Source organism: Rhinolophus hipposideros, assembly GCF_964194185.1.
Source record: "Rhinolophus hipposideros genome assembly, chromosome: 3".
Classification (NCBI taxonomy): Eukaryota; Metazoa; Chordata; class Mammalia; order Chiroptera; family Rhinolophidae; genus Rhinolophus; species Rhinolophus hipposideros.
In genome coordinates this window covers 62,056,253-62,079,772 of record NC_138049.1, presented here as the reverse complement: position 1 = coordinate 62,079,772, position 23,520 = coordinate 62,056,253, and the positions used below count along the sequence as shown (strand labels likewise).

At 39.0% G+C, this 23,520-nt stretch overlaps 1 protein-coding gene across 1 annotated transcript in view; it reads right to left on the bottom strand.

Annotated features, from left to right (window-relative positions):
- The window catches only part of BACH2 (BTB domain and CNC homolog 2), a 327,340-nt gene that overhangs the window by 224,006 nt on the left and 79,814 nt on the right, over nucleotides 1-23,520 (bottom strand). The gene's annotated exons all lie outside the window — the stretch shown is intronic.

Genomic DNA, 23,520 nt, shown 5'->3' with positions numbered 1-23,520 from the left:
AGGCTCCTGGGGGAAAGTGGCAGGACCAGAAGAGTTTTCCGAAAGGGATGGCTTTGGGGTGATAAGGCAACTCTTCCTAAGTGAGTGCCAAAGCAGGGGGCACATTTTTCCTCTAGAAGGTGGGGACTGGTCTCTGTCACTCCTCAGAAACCCCTTCAGACTCCACCTGCTTCTAAGGTGCTTCAAGAAACCTCAGCTTAGGTTTGAAGGAATATGAGCTCCAGCAGTTGTTTATATGGCTAAGGGGGTAGCAAACAGAGAGCTGGTGATTTTTACAAGGAACCCCAATCCTTTCACAATGCTCGGGCCAGTACACCTCTTTTCATTTGTATGCATGACTACAAACCCCCAGAGAATTTGTGAGTGTGCTAGCTCGGTGGTCGGTGGCAGTATAGGGTGAACTCTTCAGAGATGGAAGGAGTTAAGAGTACCCAACCAGCTCCCAGAAGCTGAATGTCAGCCGGTATGAATGGTATGTAGCTGGGCAGTTTTCCAAAACCCACGCCGTGGCTGCATATCAGGAAGACTGCTATAAACAAACGTGCATGTGTGCATGGAGCCTGATAAGTCAATGAGGAAAGATAGACACGGAACAGTGACCCAGCCTGAGGAAATATGCAGAGCCGGGTGAGTTTCCACTTTAGGTGAACAATAGCTTTGTTTCGGAAACAGGTCTGGATGGGCTGGTGAACAGTTAGAATGAGCCTTTGACTTTTTACACATCAAACGACTGTTTCAGGGGACCAGAAGCTGGATTCTCAACTTTCAAATTATCCTAATATTTTAACACCAATAAAATTATTTTACATGAACACATAACAGCGATATGTTAAGTGAAAACAGCACAATAAAACTGCATATACATAAAATTCTATTAGGAACAATATATAGATACATTTAGAAAAATACATTAAAAATGCCACTAAAATATAACACTGGATAATTTTCTCTAAGTGATGGAATTATATGTGATTTTTGTTTTTTCTTTATATGTTACTTTCCAATTTTTCTAAAATAAACCTGTATTAGTTTCATAGTCAAGAAAAACACATTATTTAAGTTTAAAAAAATTATCCCATGGAAGAACTGATGTGGATAACACATGGATGGGTTACCTGGGTTGAGGAAGGCCGCCAAGGCACAAAATAGAACCATCTACAACGCTTATAGAATGTAAACATGCATTTGTCTTTGTGTCTATACGCATTAGTATCTTCTGTCTTATATTTCAACTACCAGAGAGTAAAGTTTATGTCTAACTCAGTGCAATGTTTGGCTTAATTAAAAATGCAGATAGAACATTCGTATGATGATTATGCAAATACACCTGGTTCTTGTTCTTCTGGTAGCTAGTTTGGAAAATTCCTTAGTGTTGCTGATGCCTGGACATGAACACAGAATAAGAACATACATTCTTTCTCCCCTTTTAAAACCCATTTTAAGAGCTGCTTCTTCATAGAGAAGAATGGCCCTCTACCATATATAAAGTAGAGAGAGAACAGCACTGTAATTTTTTCTGTGCTAGCCCACTTCAGTGTTACATATGGACGGAATCCTAAGCTTAGAGTTTGAACACCATATTAATGCAACTGCTGGACTCACCATTGACTCAGCGCCTGGAATTAATATAAAATAGAGACACAAAGAGTTGTTCCACTTAAGAAACCAAACCAAACCCAAACAGCGCTAAGTCAACACTAGCATATAACACTGGAGCTGTAACCAACCGAGCAGCTTCCATTTAAAGTGTTTTCTATATCCCTTAAAGCACTTCCCAATGATTCCCCCAAATATAAGCAAGGTTGCTGTAAACATGTGAAGTCATTCTCAAGATGTACCTTGACATCTTTAAACAGTAGCTTTTTAATATGTTGTTTTTGTTAGTGCCGTAGCTTCGAGAAGATACAAAGGATACTCAATTTTTGGAGCTAATATTCTTACGAAAAATTTAAAATACAATGCATCAAACTTGGCTGAAATGAGTCAGTTCCTTTCAAGGTTATCATAAAATAGGCAAATGTGAAATCCCAGGCACGTATTGAATTGAAAGAGAGAAGCCACTTTTGAGAACTCTCTTGTCACCCCTTCCCCACCCATCACAATGGCTAACATTTACCAAGTGTTCACCAGATGCTGTGTGAAGAAGTGTATACGGACATGCTCTAACATAATCCTCAAAGGAGCACTGGGAGGTAGGTGTTTTCATCAGCATTTTAGTGATGATAAGTTTAGGAAGAGGTTAGGGAGCTGGTCCGAGGTGTCATAGCTCCTCTGTGGCAGAGCTGGGATTTGAACCCAGGGTACAGACTCTTAACCATTAACTTGACCACATGTTGACTTCAAAGAGCTAATGAAGTGTGAAATCAAAAGCAATGGATAAACACAATTACGCCACTTTTAATTTGAGTCTGTTGCATATACAGTTGGTCTTCCCTATATTAAGCACGATGTCTTATTAAAAAACGATTACAAACTCTGCCAACAAAAACCTCCTCAGGGAAACTAAGATCACTTACTGAAGTAATAACTCAAGTCTCTTACTGAGAGCATGGCAATACCGAGGCTTGGGTGTGGTCACCTGAGAGATCTGGAGGAAACCTAGAGGCAAAACTTACCGAATTTTCTATTGCACAATAGAATCTGTGTGTGGAAAGCACCCCCTAAACGGAAGTATCTGTCAAAGTAAAAATAAACCCGGTTAACAGCATCTGAAAAATATATTGTGAGCGGGATTCATATTTCTCTCATTTGCTACAGTATATGCATGTATTTAGTTTTTGGTCCTGTTTTTAAAAAGGAAGAAAAACACTCAACTTCTCAACTCAATCAATAAAACTCTGACAAGGAAAGACACCCACTTTGTAGAAATGAAGTGGAAGAGACCAGCTGAGGGCTCCAACTAGTCTCTTCTGGGGGATTTACTTCCGCCAACTCACAGGTCACCAGAAGGCCAGGCCCACGAGGGCTCAGTTTGGCACGAAAGAGAAATCGTTTGTATTTGTTCACATAGAGGCGGCTCATTCTACCCTAAGTCCTAAAAGCCAGACTTATCAATTTACACTGAGAAATATAATTTTCCAGAACAGCATAATACTGGGGCCTGATTATTATTATTTTTTCAATTAAAACATTTACTGAGAGCCTACCATGGGTTAGGATCTGTCCTATGCACTTTCACATTAGTGATTTCATTTTACTCTCACAACAAATCTTTGAAGTATTTTTTGTGTACATGTTAGACAGAGCTGATTCAGCTGAAGTCATGCAGTTATAAGAGCAGAGCTTCTGGCAGTGCCCAATTCCCAGTGTTGAGACCAGAGGGCTCACTGTTGGGAAAATGTTAAGTTCAGAAGTGCTGGCAAAGGACCAAGTAATCTTAGATGGGTGTGATCAAACCTATGGACTTAAAATGTATTGGCAACATATAGCTGCCAATTGGTTTGCAATAATCAGGGACATGTCTCCAATTTTCAGTCTCCCCATCTCTTGTTGGTGGCTGCCACACAGACCAGCAGCCAGCTGTTGCTTCTGATGTTAATGTTATAATTTCTAAAATGTTAAGTTCAGCTAACTCTATTTATACGTATTTTGATTTTTGTTGATGGGATATCAAAAAATGAGTAGGCAAACCATAGATTTGTCTGAGTGGATTACCTTCTGGGAATTTTACACATAGCTAATCTCAGCCATTTTTATGTTGATGTCTGAGAGTTTCAGTTTCAAGTGATGATATTTTCTGCCACTGTTCCTTGAAATTCAAATTTTGAGGGTGTTCATTATTTGGTACCTGGGCACTAATTTATTTATATCTATTAAAAATACATAAATATACATGACACAAAACCATGTGATTACTGTGTACTGTTTCATGACTAGAAGAGACACTGATATTTTGCAAGTCTACCCCAGTAAAAACTAAGTCAAAAAAAATTCTTAATATATTTTATACTATTTTTTTCTGTACCTACTGAAAAACTTGATAGAGTTACTCCATACTACCAATCCAGCTCATACAACTCTTAAACAGTAACTTATAATCATGAAAGTTTCACTTTAAATAGCTATAATAAGGTCCTAAAAAGAGGAAAATAACTCAATGAAAGGAGACTTTCTGAGTATGTTTCCAGCATTAACTAACAAATAAATAAAATAAAATCAGTTTCCAAAGGCTAGTTCTGAACATTTTGCCTGCTCTTGACTTTGAATTGCAGTCTTGGCCTAGAAAATAAATCTTAATAGTAATTGTTCATAACAACTTTGAAGACAAATAATATTATTGTGGCCTGCCATGACTTCTCCTTTCACAGTTTCCAAAGAAAACAAAGGTCAGACGCTTAAATTTTAAAAAGAACTTGAGAGAGTAAATGGTTGCAATGCACACACACACACACACTTATATCACACTTATATTTAGGAGTCAATAGCAAATTTTTTAAATCCAACAACAGAAAAAGAGAAATATAATTTTTGGAGAGATGTAATAATGTAGGTAAACAACACTGACTTTTTGAAAGGAATATCTAAGAATCCAAGAAATTGTGTTTTTGTTTGTTTTAACAGAATTGGGATTTTTCTGGAGGGTAGTATATTGTTTCAGTACAGTAAATGCATGCATCACACTCAAGAGTGGACTTTGACTAGATTTAAACTAACCAGTTGGACAGGGGATGCTACTTAATTATTTTTCTTCCCAACCATAAGGGGGAGGTGCTGGAGTGCTTTTCTTATTCTCCCATCAGTTTATTTGCTGAGCCATAGGGCTCTTGCTTCAGGCTGGTTAATCTTCTGAGTCATGACATATATGAGAAGGCTCTCTGGCAGGACAGCATGCTTACCATGCTGCAGGTACAACAAGAAAATAAACGGGAGCAGGAGAAACTCTGTACACCACCTCACCTCTGGGCTTCTGTTTCCTCACTGTGGGAATCAGTCTATTAACACTGAACATATTTTAGGTACAACATTCCAAGGGTATGAGATTCCAAACAAGACAGTGCTATTTTAAGTGATTCTTTAAACTACCATTGTAGATAACTACAAGAAATGTTCAGGCCTGAAAAAAAAATGTTCATTCATCACCAAAATGTGACTCACTTCTAACTGGTTGACTCTTTCTGCTTATAAGCTAATAACAGAATTTTGTCATCATCCACAAACATTTATTGAACATTTCCTATATATACAGAATACTCAGAGAACAGAGAAGCAATTGTCGACAATAAACACACTCCAAGTTTGCCTTCCATGTCATGTCATACTGCAGAAAGGATACAGAATGCATTTATTTTCTCATCTATCCTGCCCATGACAACTCATGCATAATAAAATTTATTAAAAACTAGAATGCTAATGTTCTGATCAAGATGGCAGAGTAGGTACAAGCTGTGCTTACATCCTCTCATAACCACATCAAAATTACAACTAAACTATAGAATAACCATCATTGTGAATCACCTGAAGTCTAGCTGAACTGAAGCCCTACAACTAAGGACATACAGAAGAAGCCACCTTGAGACTGGTAAGAGGGTCAGAGACACAGAATGGGCTGATCCCACACACCCGTGAGTGACCATTAAAAATCAGGAGGGATATCTTGGCTGTAGAGGTCCCTCCTGTAGGAGCAAAGGGTCCCAAGCCCCATATCAAGCTCTCCAGCCCAGGTTTCCACTGCAGAAAGAGAAGTCCCCATAAATTCTGGCTGTGGAAATCAGTGGAGATTGTGGCTGAGTGAAACTGAAAATGGCTGCAGTCATTAAAGGGACCACGCACAGACTCACTCGCTGACAGACGCACTGGCTCTGAGCTCCAGTGCTGGTGCAGCAGCTTGAAAGACACCAGAGACATACAGGGAGGAACTGAGTTATTTGGCTGCCGGGTGAGGGCTGGAGGGGCAGCTTTCTCCCAAATAGAAGAGCTGGCAGAAGCCATTGTTTCTTGTTGAGCACTCCCTACTCCCAGTGCAGAAATGCAGACAGCCACCACATCTGAGTCTTCTCTTCATCAACCTGGCTGACACCATTGTTTCGCCCCGCCCCAGGTGATTCCTAGAGACCCTGCCCCACCCAACTTTCAGGCACATTCTTGCTGCTTCCACTGACTTTTCCATATTAACAGTCTGTCTTTGCTCATGCTAGAGTTTGCTAAAATCTTTCAAAGGCTTACAAAATCCATACAAGCAGCATCTGGCTTCAGTGTGTCCTGTACCTCTTCCGGAGTACCCCTAAACCTGGCACTAGCCATAGCCAGTCTTGAATCATGACTGGGACTGTTAGGGCACCTCCAAGCCCAGTGTGGGTGGCGGCCATCTGTGGATTGCTTTGTGGCTCATGCCAGGAGGCCCTGGGAACTGGCACACCCAGAAGCCAGCCTCAGACTGAGCTGGAGCATCACCCAGCCCCCTCCAAGGACAACACACACAAAGGGCAGACTGGGCAGGCACCAGAGCCCTGCTAAATTGAATCGTCCTTGGGTCAGCCCCTGAACAACAGCACCCAAGGCTCAATTACAACAGGAGGGCACACACCACCTGCACAAGGGACATACTCGAAGCACCAAGCTCAGGTGACCAGGGAGACTGTACAAGTGGGTCCTATAAGACGCCTACTATCTAAGGCCACTCTACTAAGACCAGGAGGCACAGCAGCCCTACCTAATATATAGAGACAAACACAGGGAGGCAGACAAAATGGGGAGACAAAGAAACATGTCCCAAATGAAATAATAGAATAAAGCTCCAAAAAGAGAACTAAACAAAATGGAGACAAGCAATCTTCCAGATGAATTGTTCAAAACACTGGTTATAAGGATGCTCAATGATCTCAGGGAGGACTTCAACAAAGAGATAGGAAACATAAATATAGAGATAGAAAACATTAAAAAGAACCAGTCAGAAATAAAGAATACAACAACTGAAATAAAGAATACAGCAGAGGGAATCAACAGTAGATTAGATAAAGCAAAGGATCAAATCGATGATTTAGAAAGTAGCAGAAAACACCCAAACAGGACAGCAAAAGAGAGAATCCAAAAAATGAGAATAGTTTAAGGGGTGTCTGGAAAAATATCAAGTGTACTAACATTCACATCATTGGGATACCAGAAGGAGCAGAGAGAGAGCAAGGAATTAAAAATCTATTTGAAGAAATAATGATGAAAAACTTCTCTACCTGGTGAAGGAAATAGACATACAAGTTCAGGAAGCACAGAGAGTCCCAAACAAGATGAACCCAAACAGGCCCACACCAAGACACATCATAATTAAAATGGCAAAGGTTAAAGACAAAGAATCCTAAAAGCAGCAAGGGAAAGGCAACTAGTTATTTATAAAGGAGCTCCCATAAGACTGTCAGCTGATTTCTCAACAGAAACTTTGCAGGCCAGAAAGGACTGGCAGGAAATATCCAAAGTGATGAAAACCAAGGCCCTACAACAAAGACTACTCTATCCAGCAAAGTTATCATTTAGAATTGAAGGACAGATAACAAGCTTCCCAGACAACAAAAAGCTAAAGAAGTTCATCACCACCAAACCAGTATCACAAGGAATCTTTGTAATCTTTGATCACTTTTTATGAATAAAAAAATAAAAAGATAAAAAATATAAATAATAAAATGGCAATAACTACATATCTATCAATAATTACTTTAATGTAAATGGATTAAATGGTCAAATCAAAAGAGAGTGGTCAAATCAAAATAGATAAGAAAATAAGACTCTCACATATGCTGCCTATAAAAGACAAACTTTAAATCACAAGACACACAGAGACTAAAACTAAAGAGACAGTAAAAGATGTTTCATGAAAATGGAAATTAAAAAAAAAAAAAAAAATCTGGGGTAGCAGTACTTATACCAGACAAAGTAGACTTTAAAAGAAAGGCAACAACAAGAGACCAAGAAGGACCGAGTAATCGCACTTCTGGGTATTTATCCAAAGAAACCCAAAACTCTACTTCGAGAGGATGTATATATCTTTATGTTCACCGCGGCATTGTTTACAGTGGCCAAGATGTGGAGGTCGCCTGGGTGTCTGACGATGGAAGAATGGATAAAGAGCAGGTGGTACATACATACAATGGAATATTGCTCGGCCAGGAATGAGAATGGGTTCTTGCCATCTGTGGCTGCATGGATGGACCTGGAGGGTATTGTGCTGAGTGGAGAATGTCGAACAGAGAAAGACAGATGCAGTGTGATTTCACTTACATGTGGAATCTAAAGAACAAAATAAACAAAACAGAAACAAATTCATAGAGGTACAGAACATTTTGATGGTTGCCAGATGGGAGGGGAGTTGGGAAGTGAGTGAAAAAGGGTGAAGGGATTAAGAAATATAGTGGTTGTTACATAGTAATCATGGGATATAGGGTATAAGAAATATGGTCAATAATATTGTAATGACTATGCATGGTGCCAGGTGGGTACTAGAGTAGTCAGGGGAATCACTTCTTAAATTATATAAATATCTAACCACTATGCTGTATATTTGAAATTAGTATAAAATAATATTGAATGTGAACTGTAATTGAAAAATTTAAAAAGGGGTGGAAAAGGGTGAGGGGAGTAAGAGATTCAAATTTCCAGGTATAAAACAAGTAAGTCATGGGGAATGTACAGCATGGGGAACATAGTCAATAATATTGTGATAGCATGGTACAGTGTCAGGTGGTTGCTGGACTTATCTTGGTGATCACTTCTTTAGGTACATAAATATTAAATAACTATAGTGTACACCCAGAATATAACATTGTATGCTATCTATATTTTAATAAAATCTTTTTAAAAATGAATGCTAGAGTCTCTACAAACTCCAGAGATAATCTAGCTTCTTGATTTCTTTGTGTGCTGAAGCCCTGGAGAATCTAATGTAATAAGCTATCGACCATTCTCTCCAGAAAAATGCATATGCACACCAAATACTGTACGCAATTTCTAGCATTTTACACTCCGTGAAGCCAACCGAAGCTAAGACACTAGACTTGGCTAACAACTCCCACACTACTCCCACTGCTTCATCACACCTATGGAGGCACCAAGTTTCAAACAGGTGATGTGACTTGGCCACAGTCACACAGCAGAAACCATGAACTGGGTAAATGGGATGAAACTGAAAATGAAGTTTTTGAAGGCGCAGAGACCTCTCAAAACTCTAAATCATCCTTTTCGTCAGAAGTCAGGCTTATCATGTTGCTAGGAAAGGTGAAAAGGTGAAATGTTTTGAGAAGAATATACCTTTCTTTTATCTTAAGGTTCTAGCTGAGCTTCTCACTGGAAAATAGGCAGGTTTTCTTTATCTTGCTCCCCAGGCCAGGCCCACCCATGGTTTAAAGCTGCCTTTTTTCTGTGTTTGCCTCAGCGAATCAATAAAACCTGCATAACCCTGGCACATTCAGAAAGGAGACAGATGTGAGAGTATGAATTAGAAACCAGTTTTCAGGAACCTAACTTGAGTTCTAAAGAATTCTGTTAGTCATGTAATGGATGTCTAAATCATAGACGGCTCATTTATTTAGGAAGTGGCCATTTACCAGTGTTAGCAAGTTTTAGAGACCTGCTTTAATGACTACATGGAACTCATTTCCAACTACTAAATTTGTTCATTTGCAAATGGCTTGTTCTTTGAAGAACTAAAACATTCATCCTGGATGTTGCATTTACTTTTGGCTTAGCAAATTCATTGAATATATTTCAAATTCAATTCAGTAAATATTCCCTTATGAAGCAATGTGACAGAATGAAAATGTGCATGGGTTTTGGAGTCAATAAAATCTGAATTCAAATACTGGATCTTCTATATCTAGACATGTGATGTTGGGCCCATTACTTAAGCATCTCTGAGTTCATCCATCTGTAAAGTGGGCATAATACCCCTGCTTTGCAAGCTTGTTGTGGAAATTAGTAATAATGTAATGTATAGTAAAAGGAGCTAGTGCATTATCTGGCAAACATTAGTCACTCAATAAAATGGTAATAGTTAAAATACAGGCATACGTCGGGGATATTGGGGGTTTGGTTCTACCACTGCAATAAAGCAAACATACTACCGCAATAAAGCAAGTCACATGAATTTTTTGGTTTCCCAGTGCATATAAAAGTTATATTTACACTATATTATAGTCTATTAAGTATGCAACAGCATGTCTAGAAAAACAATGTACATATCTTAATTTAAAAATACTTTACTGCTAAAAATGCCAACCGTCACCTGTACCTGTTGGAAAAATGGTGCCAATAGACCTACTTGACACAGGGTTGCCACAAACCTTCAATTTGTAAAAAATGCAGAATCTGGGAAGAGCAATAAAGTGATGTGCCATAAAATGAGGTGTTTGTAATGGTTATTTATCAAATATTTTCAAAGGATAAATATCCTAGACCCTTCAAAAATCTGAATTCATAACATCTAAATGAATGAGGATTTAATTCATTCTTAAAATGACTCAAATACTTGCTTTAGTTTATTCTGACATATTCAAAACTATAACTACTAAAAATTAAAAGGCCATTTTCAAATGACTATCTTTATTATTAATAAAATACTACTGTCAGGCTTTTTACCAAAAGGAAATCTATAGCATCACTGATGGGTTTTAAATCATTAGATAACATTAGTGTTTTAAAGTAATAGAACAATAAAACAGCAAGAGAATGGTTTCTTGATATAGAACTTCATTGACTAAAATCTTAAATTAAATATTACGGTTCAGTATTAATGTGTTTTTGCGCTACGTACCACGTTTTCAGGCTGCACCTACTTATCCTTTTCAAATTGCTATCACTATCTTTTTCATGGAAAATTTCTTATAAATTACTTTGAGAAACCAAAAATTAACAGTGGAATTTTTTTCTTGAGTCCTTGTTTAGAATAAACTTATTCAACAGACAAATCAAAATAATTTTTAGCAGTTCTAAATGTAGAAAAGTCATGACTTCTTACTGTAATTGAAAAGGAACATATAAAACAATTACTTAGTCACTTATAAAACCCACATTTCAACTTTCGAAATAATAATTAACCTGATAGGAGAGACAAGACTTTTATAATGAAGTACTAAAGTCTAGCCATTTGAGATAAGCACAGCAGGGTATATAATTGTCCTCTACACTCATAATTTCTTCTTTTCCCCCTTTTGTATGCATATCATTTTTCAGTAATAATAGAACATATTCAGTAATAATAGAACATGTTTTTAAAAATGTAGGAAATCATTTTAACCACAAGCTAAAATTTTGGCCGAAAGTAAAACCTCATTAACTTGGATTTCACTAGCTTCATAAAGAGAAAGAGTGCTCATTAATAGTGTAAATAAAACTCTCTTGAGAATATATTAGACACCATATTTTGCCATGCACAATGTGCACTTTTTTGCCCAAATTTGTGAAGGAAAAATAAGGATGTGCACTATACATGGGTAGTACCAATTCCTTATCTATATAAATGTTTTTAATTATTTTATGTATGCTTATGAGTTAAAAGGGTGACTCTAGAAATCAACAACGATATCTGTATCCAAAATAATACCCCGGAATATAATAATCGGTTTTGCTGAACTTATGATGAACTTGCAACCACTAAGAGCTCTTGTCCTTCTATGATGGGTAAATATCATAAATTTGTTACTGGTACATAACATTTCTTGTACCTTGTATCTGTTCTTGTGTTCTGTAATTATTTGTTACATAAAATTTCTCGTACCGTAATATATTTTAAAAAATAAATGCTAAAATTCATTTATAATACAGAAACAAGTACCTAAATGTAAACAAATGAAAATGTGAATTAAAAAAATTAAAACGAAAGATTTTTCCCCCCTGAAAGTTTGAGCCAAAAACGTGGGTGCGCATTATACATGGCAAAATACGGTACTTCAGAAAACAAAACAGTAAGCTGCAAGCACTCATTTACACCTAAATACTTGGAGTGTTAATTGAAAAGCATTCCTAGTCATGCTAGAATGGGATTTTCAAACTTGGCTATTCTTAAAAACCTCTTTCAGTGAGTGTGACAGACATGCTCAGAAACACTGGCAGATAAGAGATACACAGGACAGCTTTTCCTAGAAAGATGGAACGGCTCATGGGCACACACATGTGTCTGGGGCCATTTCGCAGTCACTGCTCCGTCAGGGACTATATTTTCCAGGACCCTCGCATTCAGGGGAGCCATGTGACTCGTCCTCACCAGTGGACTATGAAGAGAAAAGATGTTGAGTCACTTCAAGGCAATGGTGATTAAGAAGTGAGTTTCTTTTTCAGCTCTCTTTCCCTCCCACCAGGCAGACACAGACAATCATAAGCCTCCAAAGACAGCATAGCATGATGGGCTGCAGTGTGTCACACCCTCCAAATTCGTATGTTGAAGTCCTGACCCTCAGAAAGTATCCTTCGTAAGAAAAAGGATCATTACAGATCATTAGGGTGGGCCCTAAGCCAACATTATTGGTGTCCTTAAATAAAAAGGGGAAATTTGAACACAGCCAAGAATAGAAGGAAGACAATGTGAAGAGAGAGGGAGAAGACCGCCATCAATAAGCCAAAGAGAGAGGCCTGTAATAAACCTTTCCCTCACAGCTCTCAGAAGAAACCAAGTCTCCCGGACGTTGGTCTTAGACTTCCAACCTCTGGAACAATCCATTTCTGTGATTTAAGGCCCCCAGTTTGTGGCACTTTGTTACAGCAGCCTAGAAACCTAATAGATAATAAGGCCAGCCATGGAAGGAGCCTGAGTTCAGGATTCTTGAATTACTGCTGAATAAAAGCACTTCACTGATCAGAAAGACCTATACTGGACTGATACTTTAGCAATAGAGGAAACTTTTATTGTATCAAACCACTGAATTTTGAGGACTTATTCATTATAACAGCTTAATTACCTAATATAAGATTTAATTAAGTAATTTAACTGGCAAGTAATTTAAAGCTATTTACATGAAGAAATGGATACAACACAGAACAATATAACATCTGTGTAAATTTTTAGGATACAAAGGAACTTCAAAGAAAATTTGAGTTTACAAGAAGATATTTTGGCATAATGATCCCTAATCCTCCCCAGGATACAAATTTACCCTCCTCTGCCAATAGAAGTAGAATTTCCTCAAGAATTTTAAACAAGCATAACAATGTCAAGATTGTTATACATAGTTTAAATTATGATATAATTCACTTAAAAATTTTGTTGCAAATTCAGAAGAGCATGTCTCCCAAGTGGCCCAAATGTGTAGTTTCATTTGGGTACTAAGGACAAGAATACTGTAAAATGACATCTCAGCTTTTTCTAAAGTTCTCAATATTTTTAGTGAATCTGAAGACAAGTCACTATGTAACACCTTCTGCCCTCAAATTCGGACAAAAAGTGTACTTCTTTTATGATAGAATAACTAACATGGAATCAACACACCATTTTCCAGTTTTTGATTGTTGTTTTCTGTTTCGTTTTGTTTTCCTGCATGATGAAAAAGTAAAAGGAGAGATATCCAAGCTAAGACATGGAGTTGTAACTCAAAATACCTCAAAAGCTGAGCTGGCAGCTGGGTTCTCCTGTTTATAGAAAAGCTAGGATGATTCAACCTGAGCTCAGAGCTCAGTTTAGGTCACAGCATCTGGATTCAGAACACATGTGAGATATGGCAGCAGGTTTCCAGGTCATGACTGAACCAAGACCGAGACTGGAGACCACTCACCAGAACAACTGCAAATAGAGAAAATACCCAAGAGAGAGAGAAACCTCAAAGGTGTTTGAAGACCTGGCCACAGTCAGCTCACTCCAGCTGCCAGGTAGCATCAGCATTTCCTGCAGCAGGCAGGTGCTGGGGAGGCCAAGGACAAAGTGGCCAGAGGGTGACACTGAACCGTCCCCTCATCAGCTTTGTCACAGTCAGAAAACACCCCTCACCAATGACTTCTTTCCTGAAGTAGCCATTGTTCAGATTAAACTATGGGAATCTGCTAATAAAATGGAAAACCTTAGCCCACACTTCCTGCTAAGATGGGTGCTTAACTTTGCTTTGTTTCAAAGAGAAAAACTGGGATAATAGAAATGCTGTATTTTTTCCCCCCTTGGAGAGAAGAAATCACAGCCACAGTAACTAAAATACAGGCTACGCACTGGGGAGGGGGTTGTAAACAGGAAAAATAATAGCACAAAATCTTCCCAGTCCAATTTTATCTCCATCAGCATTCATCTTGCTCCTTCCTTAATTTTCCTTGGATGTGATCTATCCAGAACGTTGGCTATTTTGCAGCTATGCATTTTATGTGCAAGAGAAAAAAATACTTGCCCGCTGCTTTCCTACCCCTTTCCCCTCTGCCTCTCTCTCCTCCTTGTTTCTTTGTTGTGAATGTCAGGGCTGTCACAGTGTCACAGTCTGACATGATTAGAGTTTCTGACATTACACCAGGAAGCAGACAGAGAGCAGGAGAGCGGGTGACGTGCAGCCATATCCAGAAGTTAAGGGCAAAAAGAAGCCCAACCTCCTTTTTCTGAGGTTCCTCGATTACAGGGCAACTTATACATCACCCTGGATTTTTCTCATTTATCCAATTAGTCTGCTTTCCTACTCCTATGGAGATGCCTAAGGTGTGGATCTATTCTGTGAGATCAAAGGCAGTGGCTCCAATAACAGATAAGACAGAATTCGTGATTCAGCAGATTCTAAGGCTGTGAAGTGTGACAATCGGTGCACTCTGGGAAGATAGCACCAGTCCATTTCGAGTATCGATTCGCTGCACTTTGTCACTCTAATGATGTTATCTCATTAAAAGAGATAAATGCCCCACTGTTCTTCCAAGAGCATCTGCTTCTTACTCTTCTCTCTTTTTTCAACAGCATGGCTCTCAGCAGCAGCACATTAAAATCAAATTGAAATCCAATGCAAGGCTTGGCGACAGAGCTGCTTACCAAGGCTTCTTTTTAATTGCTTTTTCCTATTCTCGACCCTCTTCCAGCTCCCCCACAACTGATCCAAGATGTCATCCATAGAAACAAGCAATATAAAGAGAAACAGACATAGAAAGGAATCGTGATGGGAAGCATTTATTGAGGGACTATTATGTGAAGCCTCCACGTTGTCAACATTTAACTTCTCCTACAATGACCTTGCGAGGTAAGCAGAAAAATCCCCACCTGTGAATGAAGCAATGGACTTTGCTGTTAAGGCGCCTGCCCAAGTGTACATAGATTATGAGAGGCTGAGTCGCAGGGTGAACAAGGGTCCATCCAAGGCAAGTCCTTTGTTTTTTTTAAGTCCCCATTTTCATTCACAGAATGAATAATATGCTTGCAACTTGATTAGAATAGGTGAAAAAATATAAAAGAAGGTGGCAATTATTCTTCACCCTGCTAAAACCCAGGAACACAATGCCACAGACAGAAGAATGGTTTTGTTTCAACGGATTTCTTATTAAATAAAAAAGGTAGCAATTTTTTATAATGAATGTTTTATACATTATTCCTTTGTGTATCAGGCCTCTAAAGTACACATTATTAAAGTCTATTAAAGTCTGTATTTAGCAGCATTACTAATGTGACTTTGGGGAAATTATTACAATGAAACCGCATCAATCTTTCACAAAATTTCTATTGTTTAATATTCCTCTTCTGATCTTCAACACACATGTCTATTTTTAGCCATAATCAGACCTCATCCGAAATGTCATAATCCCAGCCGAGAGCTGTCACAACAAATTGTTTATGGAATGGACTGAAGAGACATAACAAGAGATGCAGATATTGCGCACTTCAACTCCACTTTTTTTCCCTCCATAACTTGTTGCAGTTTTCCTACTGTTCTAATGAACAGGTACTCCTTGCTCACTATGGTATGTGATGACACTTGACCTCTCTGGCTAGGGTTGGTTATCTCAACTACTGCTTGTATTTATATCTAATTAAAACTAGCCTCTCAAGATAATGCCACTGAAGTCTGAGAGTGGTAAGAAGTTACAAAACTATTTCATAAAAATAAAATTTAAAAAAAAGATAAGAAAAGAAAACCAAATAAACCAGAAGAATATATAAGCTGTGATTAATCAAGCTAAATGTTTCATTACAAACATGGTCATTTATGAGACTAGAACTATGTCATCTGAACACTAGCTGAGGAATTTCTGCAAATTACATCATTTTAATACTCTACATAGGCATCTCTCCTTCTCTATCCAGTACATTTATTAATTTTATCACATAGTATGAGCTTTTATTTTTTTAAAAAAGGAAGCCAATGATGTACCTATATTCAAAAGCACAATGTTCTCTGAAAACATCTTATAGAAAAGAATAATGTTTTACACAGACAAAAGATAATAGGAAGCTAGAAAGAATACCAGAAACCAGCTACACATTGTAAGGATTCTAATCACAAAAATGGAGGGGAAAAAAAGCAATTTAAAATATTAGGTACTCAAATTAATAAACGGGGTCGGAAGCAATCTCTCAGTTACGTATTTCCCCTCATACACAGCAATTCCATTGTTTGAAGTGACACATTCCCCAAATCAGCCAAATGGAGTTGACTGTTAATATTCTAAACATGGGCAAGCTACTGAATAATTAAGTAACCAGTCATGTTTCTAATCACCAACTCACTAAATAGGATGTAACTTTATTGTATCCATCAAGGGCTACTAATTGACATAAAGGGCAGAGCTGAGAACTTAGAAGGAAGACAGAAGCCTTGCTCTGCAAAATGCACCAAGGCCAGAATCCACTGGCCTATTTGTTACAGGGACCCAGCCACCACCACCATCAAAGAAAGCAGTCGCAGCACACATCCTGTGTCCAGAGGGCCTGTCTAATGATGCTGTGGGGCTGTGTGGGCTTAGTTCAATATGGTGATGCAGAATGAGAGCCCAGCAGTTCAATCAACATTCAATTACAGCTCTACATGAAGGCTGGCACTGAGCATTTATCAATTTAAAAAAAAGTAAAACTTGAAAATCCTAGGCACTCCTCTTTAAATCCTCAAGGAATAAGGATGAACAGGATTCCAAACCTGACAATCACACTGTGTGTGAAGGGCCACTAAAAAGTACAAAGTGGACGGAGTATCCTCTTTCCTCCAAGTGAAACCCGTTTTATGGTCAGTAGCTGTGACCACATTTCAAAGAGCTTATCATGATTCACAGCCAGGTCTCTCAGATGTAAAATTATGTCACAGTCATGTCAAAACATATCCCTCCTGCTGCTCTGGGGCCATGATGGTCTTAAACCGAAGTCCAGCCTTTCTACTCTGAAGGCTTAATTTACCTCCTACCTGTTCAGATTCTCCTTCACTTCTTCTGACATGATCAGAAGCTGTTAAGTCAGGCCCCTGACACCGCATCCTCCAGTCCAGGCACTGCCAAGTTCGTGTGAGGACGGCAGTGGGCGGACACGGTCTCAGGGCCGACTCCCAGGTGCTGCAGCACAATCATTTGTCTGATGCTCAAATTCTCTGTACAGAGAGGTTCGGATTTTCAGCTGACACCCTGGACCGTGAAGACTGCTTCTCAGAAGGAGGCACCAACCATTGTCCCACCACGAGCTGCTCTGAGATTCCGAGGTGAGCATGCTCCCGAGAGACCAACTACAGCATGTTTCTGGGTAAGCAGAAAGGAGGAGGAGCCTTCAGACTGAAATAGAAGCACTGATGTTGCTTCCATAGTAGAAATAACTGTAGAAAGAGAGACTTCTACGTAACGTAGGAAGCAATTCTCAAATAGCATGTATATGTCATGTATATTTACCCACACACATGTTGTATACATGTACACATTTTAAAGACAAATGATCATAACATATTCAGTTGATTCTTTCAAATTTTTCGTCTCTCTTCTTCATACCAAACCAACCATCTACTGGACTCCATGGTGAGTTTTATTTTAAATCGGCATTCCCATTACCTCTCAGAAGGGAACTGTAGTCCTATTTGCGTCCTAAAATTTCACTGCATGTCCCAGTGTGCTACACATGGGAGGAGACCAGGGCTCACTGCCATTTCCATCTACCCCACCTCAGCAGAAATTGGCTCACATGTCACACAGGTGCTACACTGGCCTTACGCCCAAAAGGTTCCACTTATCCTCACAAACTCCATAAAAATGAAGTTTCTAAAATAAGGACTAAGGGCAGTTTTTCCCTAAAGACAGAAAAGATGAGAACAGATGTGCTGCAACACGCAGGCAGTCACTGCTCAGAGCCCAGGGCCCAGCTTCTTAGAGTAAAGGACTCCCAGGAGTAGGACGGAGGCACAGTCTAGCTCGGTGGTTGTCAGTCTCCTGTTATCCCAGACCCTAAAAGGTTTCTGTTTACGTCAGTTATTTCTATCAATGTTTGCCATGTTTAACACTAAAACTGAGAAATTTGGGGAACACAAAAACACAAGCACACATCCCAACAGCCATCACAGCCACGATGTCACTGCATGCGATGTAGCTTCTTGAAAAACTGGACTGTATACTTGAGAGAGTGGAAAAGGCAAATAATGTCTCGGTATTATTATGAAAATAGTTTTGACCTTGCAGGTGGCCTGTGAATGGACCCTCGCCCCAGGTGCTCCCAAACCATAGTTTGAGAACCACTGGTTTAAACCTGTATGCATCAAACAACGTCTGAAGAGCTGAAAGAAGAAATGCGACATACCGAGTAAGAAGATAGAATGTCCACTGAATATTTCTTTTAGCCAATGAATAAAGGACAGCATCTTTTTCTAGAGCATTTCTCTACTTACTACGGCTCCCAAATCATGAGCATATTAAATTGCTCCTTCGTGGTAATATGTACAACAGAATAACTCCTAAATCCAAAACTCTGTTTTCCCCAAAGGCTCTGTCTCTTTTCTATCTGCCCACTAAATATCTTCATCCAGTTGCAGCTCAAATGTAAAACAGCTAAAATACTATTTATTTTTTTTAAAAAACTTGCTTTTTTTCCTGATTTTGAATCATATACATAAATAGTTATTGTAGGAGAGTTGAAAATAATGAAAAAAACTTTTTTACAAAAAAGAAACAAAAGCATCCCATGGACCTACCCTCTGACAAAAGCACTGCCAATATTCTGGGTGACATCCTTTCTGTCTTTTTATCATGCATACTTGAAAAATACAGTGACATTCATATCTTAAAGATAATTTACTGTCTTTTATTTTAAAATAGGATTTTAGTGTGAGAAAATGCACACGGCTAAAGAAAATTTAGAACATACAAGCAAAAATAAGATAATGCTCTTATATTTTTTTCTGTGGGCAGATGTGTACCTTTTTTAAAAAGTAAAATAATGATCAAACGAGATATATATTGTTATGTAACTTGCCGTCTTCACAATACATCTAGAACATCCTTTTATGTCATTAAATGTTCCTCCATCCCTCGTTGGTAATTTTTACTGGATGGCTAGTACCATGGTTACTACCTTTCAAAAATTACTATTATAATAATGTGATAAATAGCTAAATTTTTATAGGCATCCCTGGCAATTTTCTTTGAGTAACTGTTCTAGAAATTGAATTTCTGAGTCAAAAGGACTGTGTATTTTGAGGCTTTGGTACATATCATTTAAATCCTCTTGAGAAAAATGTGTTCTTTCACGGTGCATGAGAGAGTCTGATAGTCTCATTCCTACTTTCACCGAGTAAATTTTATAAATCCTCACCAATTGTATAGGTAGGAAATTCCATTTCATCATTTTAATTTGCATTTCTTTGATAACTGTCAAGATTGAACATTTTCTTATATATTTAGTGATCACATTTCTTCTTTCATTATTTTTATATTTCTGTTCTTTGGCTACTTTCTATCAAGATAATCATCTTGATCTTATTAATTTGTAAGAATGCTTAATAAATTAGCTAAGTTAACTGGCTGTCATACATGTTGTAAATACTGCCTCGGCTTGTCTTTTGTCTTTGAGGAGATAGCTCAGAATGTCTTTTGATGGAAAGAAATTGTCAGGTTCGACATAATCAAATCCATTTTCTTCCTTTACAATTTTTGCCACCAGAAATTAATAAGGCCTTCTTTATTCCAAGATCATTTAATGTTTATTTACATTTTCTTTCATGTCATTTGTTATTGAAATGTGTGATATTTCTTTAAAATCTGCCACAAGGGGGACTTGGCCATGGCCTTCAGAAAAACAACAGTGGAGTGACTTATGAAATGAAGTCTGGTCACTTGGTGAAACCATCAAGAGTGTCCTAGAAAGGGGAAGATGTTTATTCTCTGTCAATGCCTTATACTGCATCTCTGTTAACTTGCTCTTTCAGTGACAGAAGTTCAAAATGGAAAAACTTTTGACATTAAGTTTATGTTTAGGTATTAAAACTCTGGGATGTGATGACTCTCTCCTCGGAAGCTTCAGATGGCAAAAACCTTTGTTTTGTTCAGTGCAGTACCGCAAGCACACTGCGAGGCACCTAGCAGGCACCTGGTACATATGTGTTGGAAGAGCTGATCTTTAACCAAGGAGTTACACGTATGCCACGTGCTGGCTAGGAGAGCCAGGGCTAGTGGGTTCTGGGCTCCGTCGCTTTGCATTAAGGAGGTGCAACGTAAGAAACAAAACAACAACAAAAACAAAAACCTCTAAATGAAGGCAGAAACTAAATTTCACTTTTACTTTTTAGTTGACTGTAGAGATATTGATCTGAGTGTAAAGGTGAAAGTGCCTCAAACCTGGTACAGTAGGATTCAGTGCTGAATACGGGAAAATACTCAGAGAAAAAACTTCGGCTGAGCAGATATGAAGCAAAACAATGGCATCCGCTCACCCAGAGAGACTGGAGACACTACCCTAGTCCGTTTGATGCTGTGGTATTTGTCCAAAGCACTAACAACCAGATCTGGCTTTATCTGAACAGAACAAGGAAGAAACGGTTCTTGAGAAGATTCCTTTTCACTGTGGGAAGAGGCAGAGAAGTATTCTGTCTAATAACAGAAAAATCAGTTGTTTTTCAATTAGACCGACAGTCCTCATAAATTCAAGGCAGAAAATGGCACGTGATATGCCTTCATGACAAAGGGGAAAGAGTTTAGGATCAGAATTCAAAGGTTGCTGCTAGGAAGGGAGGTTTTTCAAGAGTAGAACACTGTTCCTCTTAGTGTCCTTTTGTGAACTTACAGTGTAGTATGTAACGAATGTACATTGTCCTGTCTGATTTGCTTCTCCAAAATCCCACTGGGTCCAACCTGCTTCCCACTGAAATCCTCTCTTTACAGCATAATAACATACAGATAACACAAATAAATACAAAACAATCCTCACTGGCAGGATTTAATTATATATATAGACATACACACATATTAGCAAGGGAATGACCAACAAAGTAGACAGGATGAAGACTTTTGACAAAATTTAAAGTTACACCCTAATTATAAATGTTGGAAAGTCAGCTCTTACAAAAAGATCTAAGGAGCAGAGGGAAGTTGGAAAGATGGTCTTCAAGTCTGCATGAGGGCCGCAGAGAATGAGTATCCTGGGAAGATTTGTGCACCACAATTTCTTTAACATGCAAGGTTAGAACATAAAGCCCAGAATGCACAACTATTAAAGCCTGTTTACAATAGTAAAAAGGTGAGTAAGTGTGAGGTTATCAACTTTGTATAAACCTTAGGAGTTGGGAATCAAACTGACATACTGCAAGTCAGCCTTAGGAAATGACCCCAGGTTCAGGACGGGCATTGTGCCTGGGAGATGACCTCCACTTGGGTTTGCTGCCAGCACTCGTGCACCAGCATGAAGGCTGTCTGAGGGCTGGAACTGCAACCGTTCCTGGTGTGGCCACGACCCTGGCACAGGAGAAGTTCAAGAACATGAGGAATGAAGGCCCTACCTGATGGACCACAGGTCACTTACAATAAATTAGCCCTGTCAACTGAGGCAAACTGCCAATCCCTTGTGCCACGGGAGACGGAGACATCCCTCTGTTTTCTAGAGGTGTCATCTCTGATTGCCCCAAAAGACAGCTCTCTATGCCTGTGCTCTGCCCTGGCCCTTCACAGGAACTGCCCTGGCCCTTCACAGGAATGCCTGGACCCTGGAATGCTGTGACTGTCTTCCATTCTGACACCTCCCTAATTATAGTGTCCCATCAGCTAGCTGGGGTTTGGGAAAGAAAGGGAGTTATTCTAGTATATGTCCAAGGAGATGGAACGTGCAAAATTCAAATATCTTCAACTTTCTAGGAACACATCTACTTAGAAAATCACTCATACCCACAGAAATATTTCCGACATTCTAACTTGCATATCCTAATTGATGAGATGATCCTCTGGTTTTATTTGTGCCAAGAAGGTGACCTAGTCCTTGTTTTATGCCAAGAAAACCATAAGAAAAAAATGCTATGATGGTTATACATCATGCTTAATCACTACTTTAAATTAAAATGCTGTAATATAAAGTAACGCACTCACTGGGCTACTCAGGCAGAACATAACTTACCAAGCCATAGACACACCTACTGAGACGTTTGAAATTTCTTAGGAGTCTGCTTCCCAGCTATGTGTCAGGAGCCAAATCATGACATCAGGTCTTGAGTTGCCCTGGAGAAACTTAGGGCAGGGCTGTCATAGCAGACTGTGTGCTAATCAGAGATTTCCCAAGAGTTGTCTTAGCTTTTCAGTACACCCAGCTCTAACAGAAGCCAAGGTCTGCAATAACCACAATGATGGCTCTCTTCTCCTCTCCACCCTCCAATCATGACCTTGGGGCAGAATACTTGCCCACCTTCCAATATTCCAAAAGCTCACACCTCAAAGACTGCTCACAGGTAAGCATTTAAGCTAGTGTGTGTGTGTTGCAGGGGGAGTCAGCACAAGGTTTCCTTCTCTTCGGCTTGCCTTAGCTCAATGAAAACCTCTCAGAATAAAGAATTGCTTATTTCTTCCTTATATCTTCAGATGGGGGGAAGCGGTAGCCCCTGAGAGGGCCAAACAGATGGCTACGAGAAAAATTACCACTGGAAAGGGGTAATTAGTAAAAGAATCTCAACAAGGTAAATGGGCTTTCCCAAAGCCTAAGGATTCCAGAAGACGTTTTAAGACCAAATCATGTAAAAGCTTTAACTCCATCACAACCCATACATAATGTAGTAACTTAACTCTTCTTGCAGGTCTCCTGAAACGTTTTTCCCCGTTTTAAATCCCGCAGTGGCTCTCAGAATGCTCACATCTGCCATTTTCCACCAGTGCAGTTATTCTCAACCAGGTGTGTTTTTGTCCCCCTTAGGGATACTGGCCAATATCTTGGGGATATTTTTGGTTGTCACAACTGAAAGGAGGGGAGAAGGACGCCACTAATCGTCCTCCGGTGCAGAAGACAGCCTCTCACTGCACAAAGAATTATCTGGTCCAAACGTCAGTCATGTCCAGTTTGAGAAATCCCCACCTCCACGGCACCAACTCTTGGTTGTTCTCTAAACATGCCAGACTTTCATCATACGCTTCTGTCCCTAAACATACACTGTTTCCTTTCCCTGGAATGCCCTGTCTTACTTCTAGGCTCCAGAAATGACCATTTATCATTCAGGATCCAACTCAGAATGT